A 13,377-nucleotide genomic window follows, 5' to 3' on the forward strand; every position below is an offset into this window, starting at 1 on the left:
GCTTATTATGCTTGATTGCTGCTCGGTGACATCCACAGGTGTTTTCAATACCTGATGGAAAGCACCTGTATGAACCTCTGTTCTTCAGAGTGGTAGTCTTTAAGGGGTTGAATAATTGTGGCAATGAAGAAACCACATAAGAACCATTTACTACTGTATTACATAAACAATTGATGTCATTTTAGTTGCATTTGGGTAGTTACAACGTCCTTGTAGGATTTGATTCTGAATACAATTCCAAATGTACACTATAGTCCCTAAACCCCTTTACAGCATTGGGGGTTGAATAATTTTGGTCACAACTGTAGGTCAGGGATTGTAAATGTTCAATAAGTACCCTTCAGCCTCGTTTGTGCATTTCTGTTACTTGAGTTGGGATTTAGTTTCCATTTTATAGAAGGCAGGTGATTTATTAAGGAAATGATTACTGATGTTTTAATGAAAAGTAAGTAGGAAATAACATGGTTGATAAAATTTTAATTGGATAGTCCAACTGAAAGTAACATTTTTTTTTCATTTGTGGATTGTTGTGAACTAAGTCATTTAGTGGATTTTTATATCTTTTGGTGACATTCCCTTACCATAGTTCCTGGCTCTGAATCTATATTTTTTAGTTTTAGATTAAATTAGAGAAAGGGTATTATTTGTGTCATGGTTTTATTTCTGTCTGTGACATCTTTGGGGAGGTTTTACCTCACCTCCTGTCACTGGTATGTCCCTACAAAAAATGGAGATGTCATAACAAGTCAAGGCACAACTTGTAAAAAATTGTATCGTCATACATATGGTGGTAATTTGTTAAAAGAGAAGTATTGGTTAAATTTTTTTGCTTAATCTGAATCCTGGTGAGCTGGTACTATGAAAAATGAGTTTCTGCCCTCTGAAATGTACACCCTTTCTTCTGAAATCAAAGGAAATACCTGTGGGAGGGCCTGAGGTCTCTCATGCAGCGTCATCCTGACATTGAAGTTGGTATTCACCCCCTCTTATGACTGACATTGGCTTCTGACAGTCTGCATGCTCCCGAGACATCAGTAGAGCTTCAGCTATTTGCACACTCCCCCACGTTCTCACCCCTCCCATCCAGGCTGTTGAGTTTCCTCACAAACAGGCAACTTCTCTTCCCCTACTCCCCCCTCCCATCAAGGTCGTTCTAAGTCAGAGATTTGTTTGCAGACATGTAGCTCCTTCCTTCCCCCTCCCATCCAGACTGAGTTCTCACTGCCCAACTTTATCAGTTCTCTCTCTGCAGAGTTAAGTGACGCCATGAAGAACATTTATTCAGTTTTTTCTTGTACAGTCCAGTGTCTTGGAGTTGTAAATCCCTCAGCATGCTGTTATGTGCCTCTGTTTCTTGCTGACAGTGCAAAGTCATGGAAACAGAGGCAAATGATAGGCGGGCACGTTCCAACTTTTGTCTCTGTGAGGAAAGCGTGGTCACAGAGAGGATGAGGTGGGCGGCTCACTCCAGATGTGACCACCCACTCCAAACTTTCAAACCTGAAGAGGACCTTTTCTCAGCCCTAACCCCTAACTAGGGCATGGAATGGGGATACAGCAAAAATGGAGCAATATAGAAAAGAAAAGCTGTTCTGTGGTAAGGGTAGTTAAGGCTATCTGTTTGTACTATCCCATACTTCTCCTTCTAAAGCATAAGTTCACCTATTGTAAAGCAATAAAAAAATGCACATCTTTTTTTGCAGATAAAACATGTGCATTTATTATTTTTTTTACATTGCAGCGTTTAAAGCATTGCACCTGCAATCTGCTAAAATGCCAGGATCCTCAGTAGGCTGTCTACTAGTACTTCCCTTTCAGGCAGGAGTTACTCAATGGCAGAAAAAGCACTGACCAGTGCCCTCACAGTTCACTGAGAACTACAAACCATCAGTCGCATGGCTGACGGTACTTGTAGTCTAATTCATTCACAGAAAACTGTGAATGAATGATGTAGTCGTGTGGGTGAATCCCCACATGGTCACATTCTTTTCAAATTGTGACAGCGGATGCGGAAGAAGATCCCCCACCCTCCGTCACAAAGCTGAGAGTATTGGCGGGAGGAGGTGGCTACATAGGAGCATGTTACATGTCACACACTAAATATGGGTGTAGCATTTAACATATTCCTAAAGGTGAACTTGACCTTTATTGTGATATAACAAACATTACTTGTGTCACTCCAAGCAAGTTTTCTCCACTGGAGTAAAAACACTCTTAGGCTAACATTCCTAAATTTTCTTTCTAGAAAGGGAATAGCCTGGATACAAGAAGAGTGCCTCCAGGGCCCAAAGGGGTCCTGTCAATAGATGTTAAAAAAAAAAAATGATCTTACACCAGTGCCCCATGTGGTATCTATCACATTAAAAGATTAAGACTAGAGATGAGCGAATTATTCAAAAATTCGGTTCGGCTGATTCGCCGAATTCGCCGAATAAATTAGCTTCGAGCCGAATATATTCGCTGCAAATTTAACTTATAAAAAGGGTGTTTCTAGGCTTCAGAGAGCCTTTATATTAGTGCAGAACACCGTACCTTTAATTTAAGTGCCCTTGGAGTCTGCTGGGGAAGAGAAATACTACTGTCAGTCAGTATGACATGCAGATGAGTGCCGTCGATCTTAGAATCACCGCACACTTCACTCATTTGGGCAGTCACGGGGCCAAAACCAGAGTGTGGAGCCACAGTGTGGCGGTGGAGGCAGCAGCAATGGGAGGCCATACAGCACCCTATGACAAAATGGAACCCACCAGCAGTGTGAGGAGACCTGAAAGTGGCACATGGCAGAGTGTGGCGATGGAGACAGCAGCAATGGGAGGCCGTACAGGGACCCATGACACACTCTGGACCTGGCAGCAGCATGAGGAGGCGGTACAGGGGCCCATCACAGATTACGGGCCTGGCAGCAGCATGAGGAGTCGGTACGGGGGCCCATGGCAGATTACGGGCCTGGCAGCAGCATGAGGAGGCGGTACAGGGGCCCATGGCAGAGTGGCGGAGCGTAAGCAGCTAAAATTGAAGGCCATACAGAGGCCTATGTTAAAAAGTCCCCCCAGCAGCAGCGTGGGGAGACGACTATCAAGAGTCCAATGGCAGAGTGGCGGAGCAGAAGCAGCTTCAATTGAAGGCCATACACAGGCCTAGGTTTAAAAGTCCCTCACAGTTAATTCCAATAACGAACTCTACTCCTCCGTGCAATCTACTTACGAGACCCTGGACAGGTCTGGGTCCAATTTGTGGTAGAGACTGGTTTTGTTCAGCCATGCTTGAGCGAGTAATAACAGATCTGTGCTGCCCTTTGGTGTCTGGCTTAATGCGCACAACACTGAACGTCCCAGCGTTTGTCAACGATTTGCCGTTAAGTGATGCAAACCCGCTGAACCACGTTCATGAGGAGCCGGTACAGGGGGCCATGAATCAGTATGGACCTGGCAGCAGCGTGAGCAGACGACAGAGGCACATGGCGCAGGGTGTCGGTGTAGGCAGCATTATTCTGAAGCCATACACAGGCCTAGGTTAAAAAGCGGAAGCCGTCAGCAGCGTGAGCAGACGACAGACACATGGCGCAGGGTGACGGTGGATGCAGCAGTATTCGGAAGCCAAACACAGGCCTCGGTTAAAAAGCGGAAGCCGTCAGCAGCGTGAGCAGACGACAGAGGCACATGGCGCAGGGTGGCGGTGGAGGCAGCAGCAATGGAAGGCCATACAGCACCCTATCACAAAATGGAACCCACCAACAGTGTAAGGAGACCTGAAAGTGGCACATGGCAGAGTCTGGCGATGAAGTCAGCAGCAATGGGAGGCCGTACAGGGACCCATGACACACTCTGGACCTGGCAGCAGCAAGAGGAGGCGGTACAGGGGCCCATGGCAGAGTGGCGAAGCGTAAGCAGCTTAAATTGAAGGCCATACAGAGGCCTATGTTAAAAAGTCCCCCCAGCAGCAGTGTGGGGAGACGACTATCAAGAGTCCAATGGCAGAGTGGCGGAGCAGAAGCAGCTTCAATTAAAGGCCATACAGAGGCCTATGTTAAAAAGTCCCCCCAGCAGCAGCGTGGGGAGACGACTATCAAGAGTCCAATGGCAAAGTGGCGGAGCGGAAGCAGCTTCAATTGAAGGCCATACACAGGCCTAGGTTAAAAAGTCCCCCCAGCAGCAGTGTGGGGAGACGACTATCAAGAGTCCAATGGCTGAGTGGCGATCCGGGAAGTCAGCGTTGTGATTGCAGATGCAATGCAGAGATTCTATGAGGTGATGCCGTGGGTGCGAAGATCATATACCGTCGTACTTCCATCCATAAGACGGAACAACCTGCGAACCGGGAGCTTTATTGCCCTGACCCGCTGAGCAGCTTCTGGGATACCCAAGAGTTTGGCTTCTGTAGGGAATATGGTTGAAAACTGAAACTTAAAGGCATGTTGACGGAAAGGCACCAGTGTCAGTGCTCCGGAGGGAATATAGCTTCAAAGCTGACACTTAAAGCTATATCGACGGTCAGAGACCACAGGAAGTGGAGCTTGCGTCTTAAATCGACTGAATGTGGCAGACGTGAAACGTCTACGGGCCGTATATGAAACGGGTTGTTCCTCTTTCTGGAATAAGTGTTAGAAATGGCCACTCTTTTTGGTGTGGCGTTTTGTCTATTTAATTCCGATAACGGACTCTACTCCTCCGTGCAATCTAGTTACGAGACCCTGGGCAGGTCTGGGTCCAATTTGTGGTAGAGACTGGTTTTGTTCAGCCATGCTTGAGCGAGTAATAACAGGTCTGTGCTGCCCTTTGGTGTCTGGCTTAATGCGCACAACACTGAACGTCCCAGCATTTGTCAACGATTTGCCGTTAAGTGATGCAAACCCGCTGAACCACGTTCATGAGGAGCCGGTACAGGGGGCCATGAATCAGTATGGACCTGGCAGCAGTGTGAGGAGACCCGAAAGTGGCACATGGCGCAGGGTGGCGGTGGAGGCAGCAGTATTCGGAAGACATACACAGGACTAGTTTAAAAAGCGGAAGCCGTCAGCAGCGTGAGCAGACGACAGAGGCACATGGCGCAGGGTGGCGGTGGAGGCAGCAGTATTCGGAAGCCACACACAGGCCTAGGTTAAAAAGCAGAAGCCGTCAGCAGCGTGAGCAGACGACAGAGGCACATGGCGCAGGGTGGCGGTGGAGGCAGCAGTATTCGGAAGCCATACATAGGGCTAGGTTTAAAACTGGAACCCAGCAGCGTGAACAGACGACAAAGACGCACATGGCAGAGGATGGATCTGGCAGCAGTATGAGAAGGCGGTACAGGGGCCCGTGGCACAGTGTGGTGATGGGGGCTACAGCAACTGGATGTCAGAAAGTGGCCGATAGGGCTATATACTGCATGGAATTATAAAGTTGTAAAGACAGCGGCCTATAAGGCTATACACACTATAACAATCATGACTTGATTGACCATTGGCCTATAAGGCTATACACAGCATGAATATCATGACTTATTCTGAGAGTGGTTTGGAAGGCTATATACAAAAAGTAATTCATGAGCTGTCCGGACAGCGGACAATAAGTACATATATACAAATCAATTCATCAGCTGTCCAGCCAGCGGCCTCAAAGGCGACACATATAGAAAGCAATTCATGAGCTGTTCAGACAGCGGCCTCTAAGGCGACAGATATACAAAGCAATTCCCGAGGTGTTCAGGGAGCGGCCTGAACGGCTAGGTTATTACTAAATATATTTTTGTGGCCAAACATCGGCCTATAAATAGATGTCTACACAGTGACAAAAAAGTAGGTCGCCTTACAGCGGCGTATCCTACAAATTGACATTATAAGAAATGGTTTAGACCAAAAAAAAAAAAAAAAAACTTTGATGCGATACTATACCTTAGTAGATTGTGGAAAGTCGACAAGTCAAGCGTAACTGAGTACATTACAGAAAATCTTAAGAAGACAACCAAACATGTGGCCAAACCGTGACCGATACAACAAGTTAACAATGTAAGAAACAGGAGGGGGCCAAACCGTGGCCAATAAATAAACAGTCCACCTCATTGATGAGATGGACAACACGTGTCAAATAAATATTTAAAAAAATTGCTATTCCATCGGTCTGGAACTGGTTGACTATAAATAATTAAAAAGTTTAAATTCATGTGACAGTCGTCCAGCGACGTATAAATAATTTAAAAACACCAATTCATGAGGGGCCCGACCAGCAGAGTATAAGTCATTAAAAAGGTTCAATTCATGTGACGGTCGTCCAGCGAAGTATAAATAATTTAAAAACCCCAATTCATGAGGGGCCCGACCTGCAGAGTATAAGTCATTAAAAATGTGCAAAACATGAGTCGGCCGACCAGCAGCCTCTCAATAAAATATATATACAAATGTACGGATCAGGTGGAGGTCTTCCATTTGTCCCTAATAACATGTTTGGGGCATGATTCATGGCGGATTTAGTCAGTTGTGTCAGGAACTGGTGGTTTGAAATCCAGACTAATCCACGCCTGATTCATTTTCACAAACGTGAGTCTCTCCACACTTTGGGTGGAGAGTCGTGTCCTCCGCGGAGTTACAATACCTCCTGCCGCACTAAACATGCGCTCCGATGCCACGCTACTGGCCGGGCATGACAGCCTTTCAAGGGCAAATTCAGCTAGTTGGGGCCAAAGGTCAAGTTTCGTTGCCCAGTAGTCAAGGGGATTGTCTACCTCGGTTGGCAGGGTGCTGTCCAAGTAGGTTGTTTGAGGTCCTGCTCCAGGTCCACCTGATGCTGCTGCTGCTGCGGCTGGTAAGTAGTTTCCTCACTGCGCTGGTGAAGAAAGCTACTCATCATCGACTGCAGACTGAGGCAGCCGCTGCTGGTGGAGCTGCCACTGCTCCTACCACCCCACCCCTCCCCTGCTGCCATGGCAGCGGAACGCGAGCGCACAGGGCCCACAGTGTCTGAGGATGGACGTTGGCGCACAAAGGCAGAGACCAACTGACTACATAGGTGGTTTTTATAGTACTTTATTTTGGCCTCCCTCTCAGCAGGTGTGAAAGGCCACCATTTTTGAATGGTAGCGAGGGTCCAACAAGGTGGACAGCCAAAAGTCATCCCTCTGTCTGATGGTTATTATTCGGCTGTCGCTACGCAAGCAACCGAGCATGCTATGGGCCATTTGTGCCAAGGAATGCGAGGGACTCCCTGCCTCCATCTCCACAGCATACTGCCACGGTGCGTCTGGGTCCTCTGTCTCCTCCTCCTCTACCGGATGCTCCTGCTCCTCCACTCCTGTCCGCTGAGTGGAAAAACCACCCATTTCACTCAATAATTCCTGAGCACCAATGTCCTCCTCTACCTCCTCCTCTTCTTCCTGTCCTGCCCCCACAGGGGTCATGTGGCGTTGAGATCTGTGCGCCACGTCTACCGCACCCTGACCAGCCATTGTTAACAGCATTTGTTCCAGGACGTGCAACAGAGGAATGACGTCGTTCATCCCATAGTCCTGCCGACTCACGAATAGCGTGGCCTCCTCAAAGGGCCTGAGCAAGCGGCAGGTGTCACGCATGAGCTGCCAATGGCTGACATCTAAGTTACACAGGGGAGTACCTTTATCCGCTTGTAACATCAGGAAATCGGTGATGGCCTTTGGCTGTTCGTAAAGGCGGTCTAACATATGTAGGGTTGAATTCCACCTTGTTGCAACGTCGCAGATCAGGCGATGCTGTGGAATTCCGTTCTGCCGCTGCAGCTCAAGGAGGGTGTGCTTTGCGGTGTAGGAATGGCTGAAATGCATGCAAAGTTTACGTGACATTTTAAGGATGTCTTGCAGTGGGATGGTGGATTTTAGGAACCGCTTGACAACCAGATTGAACACGTGAGCCATGCATGGCGCATGGCACAACCTTCCTTGACGCAGAGCAGACACCATGTTCTTTCCGTTGTCGGTCAACATGGTTCCGATTTTCAGTTTGCGCGGAGACAGCCATCTGTCGATTTCTCTGTTCATTACACTGAGAAGTTCCTCACCTGTGTGACTACGTTTGCCAAGGCATACCAGGTGCAGCACAGCGTGACACCGTTGCGCCCTGCACATGTGATATGCCGGTCGGGTAATGGGACTTGGAACAGGGGTGGCGGCTGAGGACACGGCGGAAGAAGAGGTGGTAGAGGCGGACATCTTTGCTGGACCAAGGACTTGCAAACGTGGAGGCAGAAGCGGCGTGACCTGTCCAAGTTGCTGGTGCGGCTGTGCCGGCACCACGTTCACCCAGTGGGCCGTAAATGACATGTACTGTCCCTGACCGTAGTTACAGCTCCACACGTCGGCGCTGCCGTGCACTTTGGCAGAGACCGACATGCTCAAAGACTGGCCCACCATCTCTTCTACATGTGAATGCAGGGCTGGCACTGCCTTTTTGGTGAAGAAATGCCGGCTTGGCACTCTCCACCGCGGCTCGGCACAAGCCATCATTTCTCGGAAAGGTGCTGAGTCCACCACTTGGAAAGGGAGGGACTGCAGCACCAGCAACTTGGACAGGAGGACGTTCAGCTTCTGCACCGTCGGGTGCGTGCTCGCAAACTGTTGTCTCTTGGAAACGGATTCCAAGAAAGACTGCTGACGGAATCCGTGAAGAGGAGTAGCAGGAGAAGGAGCATCTGAACGAGCGGAAGATGCCAACGAGTGACAACTCCCCTCAGCAGAGGTGTTGGAGCCTTGACTGGCTGATAGAGGGCGATTGACGTCGGGTGACGGAGCAAGTAACGGAGCGGGTGATGGAGCGGGGGCTGGGGCGGGCAGAACCGCCGTATCTTTATCACGGCTTTCCCAGGCCACCGAATGGCGACGCTGCATATGCTGACGCAACGCTGTAGTCCCAACATTGGCCCCCTGGCCACGCTTGACTTTCTGGCCACATAGTCGACATACGGCTATGTTTACTTCCTCGGGCGGCTTGATGAAAAATTGCCACACCGCCGAGTAGGAAACTTTGCCCCCGCTACTCCTCACTGGCTGACTGCTACTTCCTCCGTGCACACCGGCACCACTACTGGCCGTGGTGGTAGGCTGCAGTGGAGCTGGTGCTCTACTCCGTGGCCGTTTGGCTCCACTGACACTGCTGCGACCCTGCTGCCTCCTGGGAAACCCACCGACTGTTTTGCTCGCTGGCAAGCTGGCACCCTCTTCTCCTGATGATGCGGAAGCAATAGCCTGATGACGACGAGGCTGCCAAGTGCGATCAGCCTCATCATCATCAATTAGGGTCTCCGCGTCACTACTAGCCCCCTCGGCTGCGTGTGGGTCAGGAGACAGACCTGTCTCTAGACCGGCTACCGAGCCACTCTCCTCGCCAGTACTTCTTCGCCTGGCTGCTGAAGAGGCGGATGTCTCCCCCCATTCCTGACCGCCCTCTGTTAGCTCTTCCTCACTGTACAGTGGGGCTGAGCCCACAGCATGCGATACTTCGCTTGGTGAGGGAACACCAAAGGACAGGGGCAGGTCGAGGACACGTGATTTCAGTGGGCTTGCTCCCGGGCCATGCCAACTAACGGTTGTGTCTGACGTACCCACCGACCGTTGGCTGTAGGTGTCAGAGATGACCTGGGAAGAGGAAGACGACCGAGTCAACCAATCGATGACGGCAGGGTTGTCGGTGGAGACAAGACCACTGGATGACACCGGGAGCACTGGCCTCTGGCTGCGACTAGTGCTGCCTCGACCCCTTCCTCTGCTGCCACGTCTGCTCGCTCCTGAAACATTGCCTCCTCTGCCACTCCTCTGCGTGTTGTCTAACATACTCTTTAATTCAATAAGCACCCCAAAAATAAAACCGGATTTAACTCTTTGAATTTACAATAGTGGTTGTGAAGCAGAAAGTCAGTTTATTTAGCACAATCGGTCAATTGCAGCTTGCCGTTGGCTGGAAACTGTACGTTTATGTCACTGGAATGCACTAATCACCCAAAAAATATTACCACCACCCGGCATGTAAATGGATTTAACTCTTTGAACGTATAATAGTGGTTGTGAAGCAGAAAGTCAGTTTATTGTACACAATCGGTCAATTGCAGCTTGCAGTTGGCTGGAAACTGTACGTTTCTGTCACTGGAATGCACTAATCACCCAAAAAATATTACCGCCAGCCGGCGTGTAAATGGATTTAACTCTTTGAACGTACAATAGTGGTTGTGAAGCAGAAAGTCAGTTTATTTAGCACAATCGGTCAATTGCAGCTTGCCGTTGGCTGGAAACTGTACGTTTATGTCACTGGAATGCACTAATCACCCAAAAAATATTACCGCCACCCGGCGTGTAAATGGATCTAACTCTTTGAACGTACAATAGTGGTTGTTAAGCAGAAAGTCAGTTTATTGTACACAATCGGTCAATTGCAGCTTGCCGTTGGCTGGAAACTGTACGTTTCTGTCACTGGAATGCACTAATCACCCAATAAATATTACCGCCAGCCGGCGTGTAAATGGATTTAACTCTTTGAACGTACAATAGTGGTTGTGAAGCAGAAAGTCAGTTTATTTTGCACAATCGGCAAACTGCAGCACCAACTGTGCACGACAGCCACCAAAAAAAAAAAGGGTGTATGTCACTTTAAATTTTCGATTCTTTGATAGCTGTGTCCCTGAGTAACGATTCTGTGTCCCTGAGTAACGATTCTGTGTCCCTAAAGTCTCTGTGGCCCTAACTCTGTCCCTTAATACACACAGGTCTGTCTCTCTTGAATGACCAGAGGCTAATGGAGAGTTCTAAGATGGCCGCGATTTATAGCTCCACCATTACACAGTGCTGGCTGGCTGCTGATTGGCTAATGCGATCACATGTCATGAATGCATTATGGGTCAGCGCGCCTTGTCTGCGCGCCTTCCCAGAGATCCCCGCCCCATCTTCTCTGTCCATTTTCTCCGTCGCCACACATGTCGCCGCCATTTTTGGGAAAATTCGATTCGTGCATCCGAAGTTTGCTAATCTTCGGATTCGTCGCAAATAGAATTTTTCCAAATCTTCGGAACGAATTCCACTTCGTCATGTTCGATTCGCTCATCTCTAATTAAGACCATAAGCATGATAACAAATAACATTGTAAAATGACTATTTTATTTTGTTCCTGGGGAAGCATGAACACAAGCGAAAGCTATCCATTTACAGAAAGAAAATACAGTCGCTTTGGATACAATTTGAATTATATGGTTTGGTGGCTAATTATTGATATTTTGTAATATACACCTTTTATGTAGACATGTACAGTTCGTCTTGTTCTGAAATAAAAATGTACATGACATTTTTGTTATTCGGAGATTCGGATGTATCTGAATTTCTGAATGACAATACTAATGAATTTAAATGAATCCAAAATAATGAAACAAAATTTCGTCCGAATTACCAAATTATTTGAATGGAACTCAAATCAAATTTGAACTTGAAAACAAATTTGAAATTAAACATTATTCAACTATTGTTTATTTCCTTCAAAGACTGTGGGATTTATTTACTAAAGCTGGGGAGTGCAAAATTAGGTGCATTTCTGCATAGAATCCAATCAGCTTCCAGGTTTTTTTGCCAATGCTTAATTAAACAAGCTGAGGTTAGAAGCTGATAGGCTACCATGCACAGCTACACCAGATTCTGAGTGAACTAGTTTTAGTAAATCTACCTCTGTGTATTAGACTATAACTGTCTTCTGAAATTTTAATTTTGAATAGAATAAAAAAGAATATAACCATCTTTTAAAATTCAAATTTCAAATAGGATAGAATAGAATAAAATAGAAAATATAGCTGGTTTTTTAATTTCAAATAAAATAAAAAGAAAAAATATAGCCATCTTCTGAAAATCAAATTTTGAAAAGAATATAATAGAATAAAACAGAATAAAATAGAATAGAAAGGAATGGAATAGAATATAAAAATGAATAGTTTAAAATAGAATACAATAAAATAGAAGGAATATAGCCGCCTTCCAAAATTCCAATTTCAAGATTTGAATTTCAAATAGAGTAGGGTAGAATAGAATAACATAGAAATAATATAGTCATCTTCCAAAATTTGAAGTTTGAATAGGATAAAATAGAATAGAAATTAATAGAACATAACAAAATAGAATATACTAAAAAAATAAAAGAATAGAATCAAATAGAAAAGTTTAGATAAAAAGAAAATAGAATAGATTCGAAAAAGATAGAATAGAATTAATCTTGTCTTCCAAAATTCAAATATCAAAAATAATAGAATATAAATGAACAGAATAGAAAAGAATAGAATTGAAAAATAGAATAGAAAGAATATAGCCATCTTCCAAAATTCTAGTTTTGAAATTCAAAATTTGAATTTCAAATGAAATAGAAAGAATATAGCCACCTTCTTAAATTCAAATTTAGAAAATAATAGAATAAAACAGAATAGAAAATAAATTATAAGAATAGCATAGAAGATAAATTAATTGAATAGAATAGAAAAAAATTGATTAGAATGGAATAGAATAAATGTAGCCATCTTCCAAAATTCAAATGTCCAAAATTCTAATTTTGAATAGAATATAATAAAATAGAAAGAATATAGTAATCTTACAAAATTCGAATTTTGAAAAGAATGAAAAAAAATATGAATAGAAAATAATACAATAGAATAAACTAGAAAGAATATAGCAGAATTTCAGATACATTTAAACCAGCTATTCTTCACAATGAATTCAGATATGTGATATTTTATATACAATATTTTTATACTAATTAGATTCAAATAGTTTGAATCCATTGGAAAAAAATTAATTTTGGTTGAAAGCAAATAAACAAAACAAAACTAGTGACCTAACAAATCGATCCAAAATGAAACACATTTTTTTCCTTTTTATATACCTAGAAAAAACTTTTTAATTATTTTTTGGGGGGAGATTGTTTCCTCAGTAAGTCCTAGGGTACTGTATCTTAAAGTTTGACTTAATATTGTAACAAATATATAGAGTTTGAGGATGACAGTACTCTTAACAGTACATACAATCATACTCCTGATTCCCAACATAATAGCAATAAAATTGTCACCAATTCTAAACCTTCCTCACGTTGCTTATTATAATTTTTTTATCTATACCCCCATTAGAGATATTTTGTATTTCTTTCTTTCCTGACATTAAGTGAGTGTAAACCAAACTTTCTCTATTCAAAACAAACAAAAGGTTTGGACTGTAGTCAGGCTTTAAGCCCAAGCATTCCCACAATCTGTTTCCTTGCACTGTCAGACTCAGTCCTTCTGTCTCTGAGAACATTAACATTCCAGCTGCAAACTAGAATTGCACAGGTGTGCATGATCCTATTTATTATAGTACATTGTCCCTGACAACTACAGGTCTCAAGCTAGCAATCTGGAACCAATGATGGTTCCCGATTATGAGATCACT

This window comes from Staurois parvus, unplaced genomic scaffold (assembly GCF_062004578.1).
Source record: "Staurois parvus isolate SC_StPar_1 unplaced genomic scaffold, SC_StPar_1.0 ptg000318l, whole genome shotgun sequence".
Classification (NCBI taxonomy): Eukaryota; Metazoa; Chordata; class Amphibia; order Anura; family Ranidae; genus Staurois; species Staurois parvus.